At 38.8% G+C, this 15,023-nt stretch overlaps 1 protein-coding gene across 1 annotated transcript in view; it reads right to left on the reverse strand.

The window, feature by feature from the left end:
- SERTAD2 (SERTA domain containing 2) overlaps positions 1–14,680 on the reverse strand; it is a 121,883-nt gene extending 107,203 nt beyond the window's left edge. The window contains exon 1 of the mRNA XM_012477253.2: positions 14,162–14,680. The gene's annotated coding sequence lies outside the window, so the exon portion shown is untranslated. The remainder of the gene's footprint in view (positions 1–14,161) is intronic.
- Positions 14,681–15,023: the final 343 nt, after the last annotated feature.

Here is a 15,023-nt window from a genome sequence, read left to right on the forward strand (position 1 = left end):
AATGTGGGGTCTTGCTATGTTGCCCAGGCTGATCTTGCACTCCTGGGCTCAAGTGATCCTCCTGCCTGAGCCTCCAGAGTAGCTGGGACTGCAGGTGTATGCTGCCATGCCTGGCCTTGTCCACATTGTTAACAATTTCCCTTCCTTGGCTTTGGAAAAACATCAAGTGAAGTTGAGATATAGAAGATGTTTCTAGGTATATACATTATGGAATAAATTTAAAAGAAATATATGAGAAAAAAAATAAGATGGGCAAGATAGGTTAATGGAAGGTCTGACTAATTTGCAAAGCTCACATAAAATGCTATGCCCTAGATAGTGAGGTGAGAGGTCAGGTAGGAGACCAGCCAAGGGAGAGTCACTTACAAATGCTCACTAGTATGGAGTGTGGCAGCATCAAAGGAAAATGGGATTTTATATAAGATTGAAAGGAGAGAAGAAAGAATAGGAATTAACATTTATTTTATTTTGTTTTGAGATGGAGTCTCACTCTATCACCCAGGCTGGAGTGCAGTGGCACCATCTCAGCTCACCACAACCTTCACCTCCCGGGTTCAAGCGATTCTCCTGCCTCAACCTCCTAAGTAGCTGGGACTATAGGTGTGCACCACCACACCCAGCTAATTTTTGTATTTTTTAGTAGAAATGGGGTTTCACCATATTGGACAGGCTGGTCTTGAATTCCTGACCTCATGATCCACCCACCTCAGCCTCCCAAAGTGCTGGGATTACAAGCGTGGGCTACCATATCCAGCCAGGAATGAACATTTATTAAACATCAGCTTTGTGTTTGCTGCTTTACTTATTTGATATCAAGTAATATGCATAGAGGTAGATATCACTGTTACTATTTTACAGCAAAGAAAATGGAGTCTTAGAGACATACCCAACATTCATTCCTCCCTTCCTCTCCCTAAATGAACCCCATCCTGGCTCTAGGGGCACGGTTACAGGTTAGTCCAAGCCATCCAGGGCAGAATGCTCTCTGAAGACAGTTACTCGTCCAGAAGTGAGCAGAGATGCTCGATCAGACAGGAAAACTGACAGTCCATCCCTGTGGAGAGGTTTCTGACTTCTGAATATGGTAATGTGTGGCTATAAACCAACTGGAGGAAGGAGCTGAAACAAAGCCAGAGCCAACAAGGAGCCTGGCACAGCAGAAAGACACGTAACCTGAGCTACAGAACTGACCAACCCTGAAGCTTGCCCTGCCTCTGAATTTTTTCTGAAAACACATTTCCTGACGATTCCAGTGAGCTCGAGGGCAGTTTCTAAAAGAATCTTAACTGATAGAAGAACTTCACTGCAAGGTCACCTGCAGGGAAGTGGCAGAGCAACTGTTTGAACCAACACTGTTCCTTCTGACTCAAAACTGAGCTTTTTCCTCTAAACCACACTGTGACATGATCTTTGAGAATGTTTCTTTCTTTTCATGGCTATGATCATGCAATGGGAGAGTTAGAAATATTTTACCTCACCAAACATAGAAAATGTATTTACCTCACAAAAATGTTTGAAGTAGTGGCCTTACTTGCAAACACAGAGAAGAAATACGTATCTTTACCAGAAATTTCCAGAATTCCATATTCTATGAAACTTCTCACTTTATATGCATTTAATTTTTTTTTTTTTTTTTGAGACAGAGTTTCGCTCTTGTTTTCCAGGCTGGAGTGCAATGGCGCGATCTCGGCTCACCGCAACCTCTGCCTCCTGGGTTCAAGCAATTCTCCTGCCTTAGCCTCCCGAGTAGCTGGGATTACAGGCACGCACCACCATGCTCGGCTAATTTTTCATATGTTTAGTAGAGACGGGGTTTCACCATGTTGACCAGGATGGTCTTGATCTCTTGACCTCGTGATCCACCCGCCTCGGCCTCCCAAAGTGCTGGGATTATAGGCGTGAGCCACCGTGCCCGGCCCATATGCATTTAATTTTTAGTAGAATATAAATTCATATGCCTTTAATGAACTGAATTTTTGAAAAGCATTCCAAGTTATTACCAATTTTCCTAGGTGTGATAATGCTATTGTGGTTATGTAGGAAAATGTTCTTATTCTCAGAACATATATTCTGAAGCATTTAATGGTAAGGACTCGTGATGCCTGAAACTTAACTTCACATGGTACAGGAAAAAAGTATTCATACAGAGAAATAGGGACAGGCTCATAAAGCCAATACAGCAAAAGGTTAATAACTACTGAACCTGGGTAGGGAGAATATGGGTGTTTGTTGAATTATTCTGTTAGGTTTTCTACATGTCTGAAAAGTTCTACAATAGAAAGCTTGGGTATGGGGGAATATGGTATGAGAGATAGCATCCTAGAACATGGTGTGGCTCTACATTACAATAACCCAGGGCCTCTCCTCTGGGTTATGTCCTACCAGTGTTGTAAAAAGAGCTAGAGCTTCCAAATCACTCATTAATGCCCTGATAGTCCCAACCGCAGAAACACAACTCTGATCATTTTTCTAGACTATTTTATTTAATTCATGAAAATTTGCCAATGTTCTAAATTTAACATATGCATTCAATCCAACAATAAAGGAGCTTCAGCCTGGCACTGTGGTTCATATCTGTAATCCCAGCACTCTGGGAGGATGAGGCAAGAGGATTGCTTCAGGCCAGGCATTCAAAATCAGCTGGAACAACATGGTAAGATCCCATCTCTACAAAAAAAATTAAAAATTGACTGGGCATGGTGGCTTACCCCTGTAATCCCAGCACTTTGGGAGGCCAAGGCGGGTGGATAACCGAAGGTCAGGAGTTCAAGACTAGCCTGGCCAACATGGTGAAACCCTATCTCTACTAAAAATACAAAAAATTAGCTAGGTGTGGTGGTGGGCGCCTGTAACCCCAGCTACTCGGGAGGCCAAGGAAGAAGAATCACTTGATACTGGGAGGTGGAGGCTGGAGTGAGCCAAGATAGCGCCATTGCACTCCAGCCTGGGCAACAAGAGCGAAACAGCTCAAAAAAAAAAACAAAAAACAAAAAACAAAAAAACCTAAAACTTATCCAGGAGTGATGGTGTACACCTGTAGTCCCAGCTACTCGAGAGGCTGAGGTGGAGGATTGCTTGATCCTGGGAGGTTGAGTCCACAGTGGGCAGTGATCATACCACTGCATTCCAGCCTGGGTGACAGAGCAAGACTTTGTCTCAAAAAAAAAATTTTTTTGATATTATACATACAGAAATTTACCTGATATACACTGGATAACATAAGGAATATTCAATTAACATTAAACCACCAATTAACAAACTTACATTAAGGTATCTGTACTGTGCTCAAAACCATAGAAGCAAGAATAATGGAACAAACCTAGTTCTCCCCTAAACAAATCTATTCATAGAGTCTATGGCCCAATATGCCAAAATTTAATGTACAACATGCGGGGGAGAAAAAGAAATATTTATAAAGCATTAAGCCATTTTACCTCTTCTAAAAAAAAAAAAAAGAAAGAAAGAAAGAAAAGGGGAGGAAAGAGCCTCATTAAAATCATGCTCTTTACTCCTTGCCAAAGATGAGTCATAATCTGTTAAACTATAAGAAAAGGATTCCTTGAAGAATACACAACCCCAATTCTCCACATTCAAATTTGTGCAAATTACTTAAAGATACTCTAGTGAGTCTTACATATGGTAAAAAGCTCTCTAAGGTCCTATACCTAAATTTCAACAGGCACAAAGGCCTCCTTAATTCTATTTGTCTTTCTTACTTGAAATATGTGTGTCTAGGGTATGAGATATAGATGAATAAAGGGTGGATGAAATAAAGAAATAAAAAATAAATAAAAAACTTAAAAAATATAATTCTTATAACAGGTAATTTTATCTTGATAATATACCTTACAATCTGGGTGGCTTTTTAAAAAGTGTTATTAATATATGATAAGTGCATATATTTAAAATGTACAATTTAATAAGTTGTGACATATGTATACACCCTCAAAACCATCACGACTTTCTAGATAATTAACATAACTACCTTCAGTGGCTTTTTGAATCATATAGATTGAGTGATGGTTCTAGGAGAAATAGTTTTCAGGAAAAGAAACTATTCATACAGATTATCTTTAAAAAAAAAAAGGAAAAGAAAAAGAAAAGGAAAGTATCCACATAAGGGTCTAAATACTTTTATTAACAGATAAAATAAACACTGAGGCTTTGGGGATTTTTTTCCCCTAATTTTTATTTATTTATTTATTTATTTATTTTTTGAGATGGCGTTTTGTTCTGTCTCCCAGGCTGGAGTGCAGCGGCATGAACTCAGCTCACTGCAACCTCCACCTCGCAGATTCAAGCAATTCTCCTGCCTTAGCCTCCCGAGTAGTTGGTATTACAGGCACCTGCCATCACACCCAGCTAATTTTTATATTTTTAGTAGAGATGAGGTTTCACCATGTTGGTCAGGCTGGTCTCGGACTCCTGATCTCAGGTGTTCTGCCCTCCTCAGCCTCCCGAAGTGTTGGAATTATAGCCATAAGCCACCGTACCTGGCCTTTTCCCCCTAATTTAAATCTAAGAGGCAAGCATACATTGCATTATTCTGTCTTAGATTTAGCTCCAAATAAACAAACATCTGCACTATAAAAACAAAGCGATGCTTAATATTTTCAAATATCCAAGAAAATGAAAACAAAAGCCACACAGTCACACATTACATTTGAGAATTTAAACACACACACACACACACATCAGGAACTTCAGCTAATTCCAAAGCAAAACAATTTAGAAAGATTATATCTATAAATCACAGCAATATATGCAAACTTCCTAAATTTGTCATATTAGGCCTGGAGGACACCCATCTTGTAGGCAGGGCTACTCTAGGGAAAACCGGGGAAGTGTCTTTAGTAACTGTCAAAAGCTTCCAACTCCACGTTTTAACTCCCCTTCCAGTGATTCTTCCATTTTCAGGGAACTCCCCTTGTCCATGGGGCCCATATTAATGTATCAGGCTTCACAAAGCTTTGAAATAATTTTTTTTTTTTTTTTTTTTTTTTTTTTTTTTTGAGACGGAGTTTCACTCTTGATACCCAGGCTGGAGCGCAATGGCGCGATCTCGGCTCACCGCAATCTCCGCCTCCTGGGTTCAGGCAATTCTCCTGCCTCAGCCTCCCGAGTAGCTGGGATTACAGGCTCGCGCCACCGTGCCCAGCTAATTTTTTGTATTAGTAGAGACGGGGTTTCACCATGTTGACCAGGATGGTCTCGATCTCTTGACCTCGTGATCCACCCGCCTCGGCCTCCCAAAGTGCTGGGATTACAGGCTTGATGAAATAATTTTTTTTAAACAATATCTTACTCTGTTGCCTAGGCTTGAGTGCAGTGGCTCAGTCATAGCTCACTGCAGCCTTAACCTCTTGGGTTCAAGCCGTCCTTCTGTCTCAGCCCCCCATGTAGCTAGCTAGGACCACAGGTGTGCACTACCACCTATAGCTAATTTTTTTGTGTGCGAAGACAGGGGTCTTACTATGTTGCCCAGGCTGGCCTCGTACTCCTAGCCTCAAGCAATCTTCTCAGCTCAGCCTCCCAAAGTACTAGGATTATAAGCGTGAGCTACTGTGCCCAGTCTTGAATAATTTTTATTCTCAAGAACCTAAAATATATCCATACTGTGTCCATATATTCTATTCTCAGGCACAATTTTTGCTTCCAAAGGTGATAGCTTGTGAATGTAATAAATGGGTAGAATGTGTGCTCCATTCCCTCTTCCTCCCTCTCTTGCTGAGCCACTACAACAGCTAGTGCAGAGACTATTCTACCCTTAGGTGTCCAAGGACAAAAAGCCTGCTAACCATCTTTGCCCAGACTTAAAAGGAAGGATGGATTCCCAGGAAGGCCACCTAGAACTTCTTCTAGATGGTAAGTTCACTTGATGCAAGATTAGGCTTACTGTAGTGGCCTACACTAGACTTCCCACTAAGCTAAATCTCATATTGCCTAATATAAATGATTTAATTTTCATGTGGAGTTCTTTTGTCTCTAACTAGACTGTGAACATCATTATAGGCAGATGACATTTCTTATTATTAGCCTCTGATACCCCCAAGCACTTATGACATGTATTAAACATTTATGAATAAAAATAAAACAATTAATGAAAATCAATATATATTATACTGTATTAATGCTACTTGTATGCATAGATACTTAGGTATATCTACTTTAATATTCAAGGTGGAAATAAACCCTAAGGATTTTATTTGTTTGTTAAGGAAATTACATAGTACATTCACAGAAACAAAAAATTAGTTCTTAATGTATACTAATTTCTTAAGACAAAGAAAACTTAAGATTTTCTTGTTAATTATGCAATATAGCAGAGATGACTCCATTTCCATTGTGCAATTTTCAGTGTTATCCTTTTTCTCAGGCTCTGTTACAAAAAAAACAAAGCAATAGGAGAAAACAACTTAAAAGTGTAAAGAAAACCTAGGAGAAATTTCAGACTCTGTCCACTGTAAGGTTTTCCAGGGTTCAGAAATGAGGATGATTCATGATTTCTGTTGGAAACTACTGAATTATTGTTTTTTAATATTTCAACTCAAATTCAAATAAAAATTGTCCACTTAAGTGGAATTTTGTTTTAGGATTTAGGGTTTCTTTTATACCAAGTCAGCAGGCGTAAAATCCATTTAAAGAATCCTTACTTTTTTCAGGTCATTATTGTATAATGCTTAATTATAACTACACCAAATAATAGATAACAAGTTGTAAACACTCCCAAAATAGTTTGGAATTTCCATAAGGGCAGGCATATTCATCCCTCTTCTTCCCCACTACACCATGCATGTTTACCAAGAGCAGCTGACCCATAGTAAGTGCTCAATAAATATCTGTTGAATTAACTGCATGAGTAAATGAACAGAAGCCAAAAATGGGATGTATCTGTATAAAAAAGATCAAACTTCTTCCATGAGGCATACATTTTACAAAGTACCATTTCTGGGAAATCCTTATTTAATCAACTCCAAAACTCAGTTTATCTAATTTTGTATTCAAATTGTTTAAATAAAAAGTAAAAATAGACTTTGCTTTTTAAATCAAAAGGAGGATTTATTTTTGCTTAATCAAATTTAAAGCTTTTTTACTACTGATGTCTGAATAATATCAGATATTTTGAGAAACTATTAAATATTTTCTCCAGATCAATGAACTTTGGTCCTTACAAAAACCTTTTTACTTATAGGATTTTTATGTAAATCTTTTACGTTTAAAAATATATATTTATTTTTATACTTTGATTTTCTGGATAAGAACTCTTAAAATCAAAACTAAAGTTAACTCAAAGGGATACATTTCATTTGAGTTGAAACCATGGAAGATAATGAAGCTGATGGTTACTTTACCAGGGACCATTAATAATTCCACAATGGTGAACCTTGGAAAATCTCACAGAGGACATGGTCTGATGTTCTGCCTGGTTTTAAGGAGCTAACAACAAAAAAACAAAACAAAACAAAGGAGCTGCTCATCCCGGCTAATGTGATGTTCTCAGGCAAGTCACCCTCCTCGTGGTCAAAGCACAGAGGGGAAAAAAAAAAAAAAAAAAAAAAAAAAGCTTGGACATTTCAAGATCATGTGAACAGAAAAAAAATCTGTGGGCTCCTCCACATAAAATAGATTAATAGAAAAATCAGTAAATAATAAACATGTTACAGTTTTTCCTTGTTACCACCTCACACAAGCTAAAACTTGGTCTTAGGTTTATGATGTGGTCCCTTAAGTTTGTGTAGATAAGATGATCAGAGAGCTCATCTTCTGAAACAAGGCAAAGCAAACGTTCTATAGAGAAGGTCTTTCCACCAGTCTCATAAAGCAGACTAAAATAAATAAATAACCCCTACTCCATACCTTATATAGAGGCAAATGCAAAGGGAGCTAACGGAAAAAACCTGCTATGATCAAGGAAAAAGAATTCCTATGATTCTTGGGAGGAAGACAGAGGATAGAGTAAAATAAAAAAATATGCTGTATAAAAGGAAAAGACAAACGTGGAAATATTAAGAAAACTGAAATACAATGTAAGAACAAAAAGAAGGTTGTGAAAAATAGATAAAATTTAAATAAAAGGTAGACTAGTTTGGTCATTTCATTTAATATGTTAAAGGTAAATATTCAATACCAAAGAGTTATTGATATGAACATGCAACACAATATAAACATCAATGTGAACTTTAAACTCAAAAAGAAAACTGATCATTCTAAGTATCAGTCAGTTGGCTACTGAACAGTAAGGACAATATGTTTTTTGAAGTTGCTTTCTGCTCAGAAATCTCACATTTGAGGATCATTATTCACTCTTCTTAATATCAGTTTGAAGAAATAATATTTCTTTACATGTCTTACTTGTTTTAATAGTTGTTATTCTGAGTACACTAGAATTTCATTTTTACTTTAAAAAGTTAGTAATATCAGGGCTAGGCGCGGTGGCTCACGTCTGTAATCCCAGCACTTTGGGAGGCCAAAGCAGGTGGATCATGACGTCAGTGGATCAAGACCATCCTGGAGAACACAGTGAAACCCTGTCTCTACTAAAAATAAAAAAATTAGCAGGGCATGGTGGCATGCACCTGTAATCCCAGCTACTCGGGAGGCTGAGACAGGAGAATCACTTGAACCCGGGAGGCGGAGGTTGCTGTGAGCCGAGATCGTGCCACCGCACTCCAACCTGGGCAACAGAGTGAGACTTCGTCTCAAAAAACAAAAAGGAGTAATATTATGAGGTTGTGATAATTCTGCTAATAATCAGAGAGACATAAAACTGTATATAATGCTAACCCTAAGTCTTTTATTTTAAATTTTAATAATTCATAACTCATTTTTAGGGACAAGAGAGGGGGAAAAAAACACTAGTTTCTTAAAATATAGCCTTTCCACACGTGTGTTCCCTAGCTTTCCGAAATACAAAATTAGCTGAAATAAATTAAATCCTCCAAGCTACTATATTCTGAAATATGCATATTTCACTTCATCCAAGGTTAAAAAAAAATAAATGAGTATAAAGAAGGGTCCTTTCCAGGGATTCCATTCTTCTCAAAAATAATAATAAAACAAGAGGGGTCCTATAGTCAGGTAATTCTTTTGAAATTTAAAAGTAAATGATATGACTAATTTTTCTATTTGAATAGACTGCTAAATGGAATCTAAGTCTCAACATGCTTTCCTGCAATGCAAGTGTAAGCTTTATAAACTTTAACTTAATAAAATATATTACCTTTCAGATACCTGAAGTTTGTTCTCAAAAATATCAACATTTCCTATAACTCAGGATGTACCAAAAACTCAGTGTTAACATTTAAAACCCCATTCAGCTAAACCAAAGTTCCTTGCTTCTTTAAAAGGTATCATATATACATTTTTGTGAACATACTAGTAAGAAGTCTCTTCACATATAAAATTAAAAGGAAAAATGCCCTTTAGATACAAAATCTGAAAGGTCACAACTTTTAAATAATGATGAACAAATATTCATTTCTAAATGCTAATGTTTACTTTGTATTTGCTTGCATTGTGTCCTTCTCAAATGCTTTCAAAAAGCACTTACAACTGACCCCTACAACTTTCTCTGTGAGTGAGCAGAGGGTAACTGCCTTCACTCATGGAGAGCGGTAGAGGTTAAGTGTAATGCTCAAGGTCACATGCCAATCAGTAGCATCACTCAGTACAGAACTTCATGGACCTTAATTCTGAGTTTAGGCCATAAGATAATGCACATATTATTTTCTTCTCCTTTTAATTACTAATAAAATATATAGGTAGTTATCCATATTCTTAATATAAGAAGACAAGGATAGAAATCACAAGCCTCAAAGCTTACTTCGACCCCTCCTTGTTCTTCTTTCCAAATAATTATACACAACAAACACTGGTTTTTAAACAAAACCTGCAGACATTGTATATGTCTGTAAAATACTAATAAATACCCAAACATCCTCACACACAAAAAAAAAGCTGAAAGAGGTGTGAACTACAGAATAAATGTCATGCTAAAATGTGTCAAGTGAAAAATAAAGAGACTTTCAATCTTGCATACCAGACACTAAAGTATGGTTTCTAAGTGCTTATCAATTATTAATTTTTAAAGTTTCACTTTAGATTAGCTGCTTTAAATGTATAAAAGCAAAAAAAAAAAACAAAAAAAAGGACAAGTTTTCTAAATTAATTGTTTTAGCCAATGAAAATGTAATATTTTCAACAAAACTGGGTAACTGATGATTTGGTTAAACAAAGATTTATATACACAAAATTACCCACATTGTAATAGATATTTCATATATGTGTTTGAAAAGTTTTAACAATGTGATGGAACACTGTAACAATTCTGAGTAGATTAGTATTCAGACTTTATTATCAAGGATCTCTAATGAAACATAATTCTGGCTTTTTATAACTTCAGAGGACTCAGTAATTAGACTGGATTTTATTGACAAATAAAATAGAATAATTCTATAAATGAGGCAGGTGGTAGGCCCCATCAACTTTGCTTATTTTAAAAAATATATTCCCCAATTGAATAACACCTATTAAGCATATGGTGACATTTATAGTGTAAGTGTTTTATTTACCAATGACATATACTTCCTTTATGATTCCTGCCACACTATTTAGTACAGCTATTTCAATAGTTAATTATTTATTAAGACTGCTCAAGAGCAGGAGTTTCACTCTTGAATGGAAAGAGAATAAGGATGTGGTCCTGAAGGAAATGGTGCCATTTTAATTTCATAGGATTAGGCTGATAAATTCTCTTTATTATTATTAATCTGTAGCAGATAATAACATCATATCATCATTTTTGAAACATTCCAAATCTAATTCATAGAATTCATATTAATTATTAACAACATCCAACTTAATGACAGAAAGTGTGGGAGTCACAGGACTTTATGATTAAAAACTGGACATGTCAGGTATCAAAGGAGGATACGAGAGGGATACTTTTCAGACTATTTTCTGTTTAACCTTGAAAATAAAAAAGTTCCATAATGAAAAGTAAATTATACTGTAATTCCTCTCATTTATTCTCTATTTGCAAAAATAATTGAGAAAGTGAAAATTCAATTCAATAATACAAATAATAGCATTCTCTTCAATAGCACTTATAATGTCACTCAACTACTATAAACAGAGTTTTAATTAATTTCACAGGCATTAATTAAGCTTCTTTAAATACAAGGTACTGGGCACTGGAGATTAAATTATAAATGAAATACTATTCTTACCCTCAAAGAGTTTTCTGTTTAACAGGAGAGAAAGTCACAGATAACAGCAAATGTGTGATATGTATTACACTTACAATAGAGGTATGTACATTCTATTACGCAAGTTTAAATGAAAGGGGATCGGTTAAATTTCTTTTCCTTATTATTATTATTATTTTTTTGAAACAGGGTCTTGCCAGGTGTGGTGGCTCATGCCTGTAATCCCAGCACTCTGGGAGACTGAGGTGGGTGTATCACTTGAGGTCAGGAGTTCGAGACCAGCCTTGCCAGCATGGTGAAACCTCCTCTCTACTAAAAATACAAAAATCAGCTGGGCATGGTGGCACACGCCTGTAATCCCACCTACTAGGGAGGCTGAGGCAGGAGAATCACTTGAATTCTGGAGGCAGAGGTTGCAGTGAGCCAAGATTGTGCCACTGCACTCCAGCCTGGGTGACAGAGTGAAACTGTCTCAAAAAAAAGAAACAGGTCTCTGTCACCCAAGCTGGAGTGCATGCAGTGGCGTAATCACGGCTCACTGCAGCCTCCACCTCCAGGGTTCAATAGCTGGGACTACAATCACGTGCCACCACATCCAGCTAATTTTTGTATCTTTTGTAGAGACGGGGTTTCGCTGTGCTGCCCAGGCTGGTCTCAAATTCCTGGGCTCAAACAATCCTTCCACCTCAGCCTCCCTAAGTTCTGGGATTAGAGGTATGAGCCACTGTGCCTGGCCCAGTAGCTGTATTTCTTAGAGGGTCATACAAACTCTAGAATAAAAATATAAATCCCATAAAACATCAGGCATATTGATAAAAATTGTGCTTATTTTGTTAACAATAATTTTAATCTTTACAATAAAATCTTTAAAAAAATACAGTCATTCATATTTCAAAATACACAAGGCACATAAGAGTTAAACTTGCAAAGATGCACCAAAGACTACTCAAGATCTTTGCATACATTAACTCACTCTGTGCAATCACAATAACTCTATGAAGTAGGTGCTATTATTCCCATTTTACAGATGAGGAATCTAGGCTGACTTGGCCAAGGTCACAAAGATAATGAGGAAAAGCTAGGACTTAAACATGAAATCTGGTTCTGGAGGCCCCACTTTTTTTGTTTTTAAAACGATTTAGTAGAGACTGGATCTTACCATCTTGACCCAGTTGGTCTCAGACTCCTGAGCTCAAGCCATTCTCCCACCTCAGCCTCCCAAAATGCTGGGATTATAAGCACGAGCCAGCATGAGGTCCTACTCTTAACCACTACACTAGATACCTCTCTGAGACTACTGGTGGTGATGGGGCAGCTAACGTGATACCTCTCTGAGACTACTGGTGATGATGGGGCAGCTAACATGGAGTGCACTGTGACATGTACTCTCTTGCAACTTTATAACAACTCCTTGAGAAGCCATCCTTTCCATCCACAGGACAAAAACCCACAAAGGCCAGGTTAGAAATGTCCCCAAGGTCACACAGCCAGTGAGGGATGGTGGTAAAGATTCAAACTCTGGCAGGATGGCTCCCTTGTGCTATGAGATCTTTCAATAATTCAATCTTATAAAAAAAAGTCACACGATAAAATTTATTAAACAATTCAAAAAGGCTTTGTATAAGTCTTCCTGAAACACTCTGGAAGGTTTTGGGGCTTATGACAAGCATTTCTTTAAGACAGCATTTATGTTTAAGTCACTTTTCAACTTTACTACTTTGGGCTGATCATAAACACATTTCTGCTCTTTAAAAAGAAATGTTTCTGTAGCAACTTTGCAGATTTCAGTACAGGAACAGTCTATTCTTTAAAATTAAATTTAGTAACAACTTATTCTGGTTACTCTGAAAGAGAAGGAGAGAATGAACTACTAAGAGGCCTTTCCCGTACTTTAATATTTCAAAACATGTTTGGTTTGGCCTAATTTGAATCTTGTGGACAACTAGCCCAGAACTTGATTCAAAAAGAGTAATACCATTTTAAAACAGCTGAATTCTAAAAAGCAACGTCAGAAGCCAATTCTGAGCAACTATTTCTCATAATTTTTACTTTTATTTCAAAAAAAAGATGCATACGGCAACATCTTCATAAAGCATATATGGACAGGTATTTGTACTTCTGAACTATGGACAACCAAGAAACCAAATTAAAATTTTACAAAATTCTGTAGTATGACATTGCTGAACAAGCAATCAAGTACACAAAAGATGGCTATCAAAAGAGAAATAATCCATATTTCTTCATATCCTTCACATACTCCACTGTGTCCAGTGACTGAGAAATTTAAAACTCTGTGTTGTAATGCCTCCCTGGAACAGAGATGAGCTGAAGGTGAAGTGTCAAGCTGGATTTCCATCTAACCTCGCTTTCCTCTAACAGGTTCAAAGACTTCATAACCTTTGATACGGACTTGATATTTTTTCAATAGGGAACCCATAAAACTATTTTCAAATGAAAACACTAAGCAATGCCATTAGACAATATCTGTCTTTCCCTCTCTATCGCTGCTCTATTGCCACGCATTCGAATTAAAAATACCTTTTGCTTTGCCTTTATTGAATAAAAGTTTAACTTTGAATTAGAAGAAAATATACCCATCGCCCCTTTTACGCTTTTTGCAGGTGATAGAGTCTATTAGATCACATTGGTGGCTATCACTGCTCACTAAGCATCCTAAAGACAGAAAGCATGCCATTACCAAATGTTTTATAAGCTTTATAATGCCCCGATGGTGGAAGTCTGGCAATACCTAGAAATACAGCAAGGCTGGTGAATAAGGAGTTGAGGGGCGGGGGAAGCGGGAGCGAGGGAGGGAGGAAAGGAGGGAGTCGCCACCTTAAATCCACGCCGGACTGGGAACCTCCAGCCCACAGCCTGATCCCTGCCCTCCCCAACAGTGGACCGGTCACCACATTTTTCCAGATCCTCCCCACTCAACCCAGCACAGCACTCACCCTTCTGCGAAGTCGGCACCTGGTCCAGCTCCGAGACGGGTCGGGATGGCAGCGAGGGAGGGGACGTCTGGGCTGTGGGCGGGGGGTGTCTGTGCGTCACTCGAGTGCAGGACGGTGAGTTCGAGGGGTGGGAGCGCAGAGGAGCGGGGAAATCAAGTCACAGCCGAAAAGGGAGGAGGAGAAACGGAGGGGTGAGGTGATGGAGCGTCCCTTCCCTAAAATAAACCCACCGGCCCCTACGAGCCTTGCCCCAGGGAGGGAGAATAATATCAGAGGAAATAATAGACCGACCAATAAATCTCTAAAACGTCGAGGAGCGAGGGACAGACTTTAATTTAAAGGGAGGAAAATTGAGCGAGGGCTGGAGGGGAGACAGAGGGAAGTGGCTCTGGGTCTATCCCATGCCTTTGCAGTCCCCAAGCAGAGGAGGAGGCTGGCTGAGGGGAAGTTGCAGCGGCTCCCGAGGAGGAGGAGGAGAAGGAGGAGGAGGAGGAGGATGTTACACCGTAACAAGTACAGACAGACAGCCATGGATCAGAGGGGCGCTGCAAGCCGGAGCAGGGGCGGCCGCGGCTGGGCGAGCGGCGGCGGGCGGCAGCAACGCCTGCTCGGCTCTCTCAAGACATTTAATTGGATTGATGGGTTGTGCAGTGACTCACAGACTTTACAGAGTCGTACAGCAGTCCCCGCCCAGCTGGACAGGGGAGATGCGGCGGGGACGGGCGGGGTAAGAGGGCAGAGGGAGAGCCAGGCTGGGAGGCGGCGACGGGAGGGTGCGGCGCTGAAGGGGCAGGAGCGGAGCGGAGCGACCCAATGGCGAGGCCCGCCGTTCCGACGGGCGTGGGCCTCGACCTATGGCGGC

The sequence above is a fragment of the Aotus nancymaae genome, unplaced genomic scaffold (assembly GCF_030222135.1).
Source record: "Aotus nancymaae isolate 86718 unplaced genomic scaffold, 86718_ANA_hifiasm-v0.15.2.pri h1tg000057l, whole genome shotgun sequence".
Classification (NCBI taxonomy): domain Eukaryota; kingdom Metazoa; phylum Chordata; class Mammalia; order Primates; family Aotidae; genus Aotus; species Aotus nancymaae.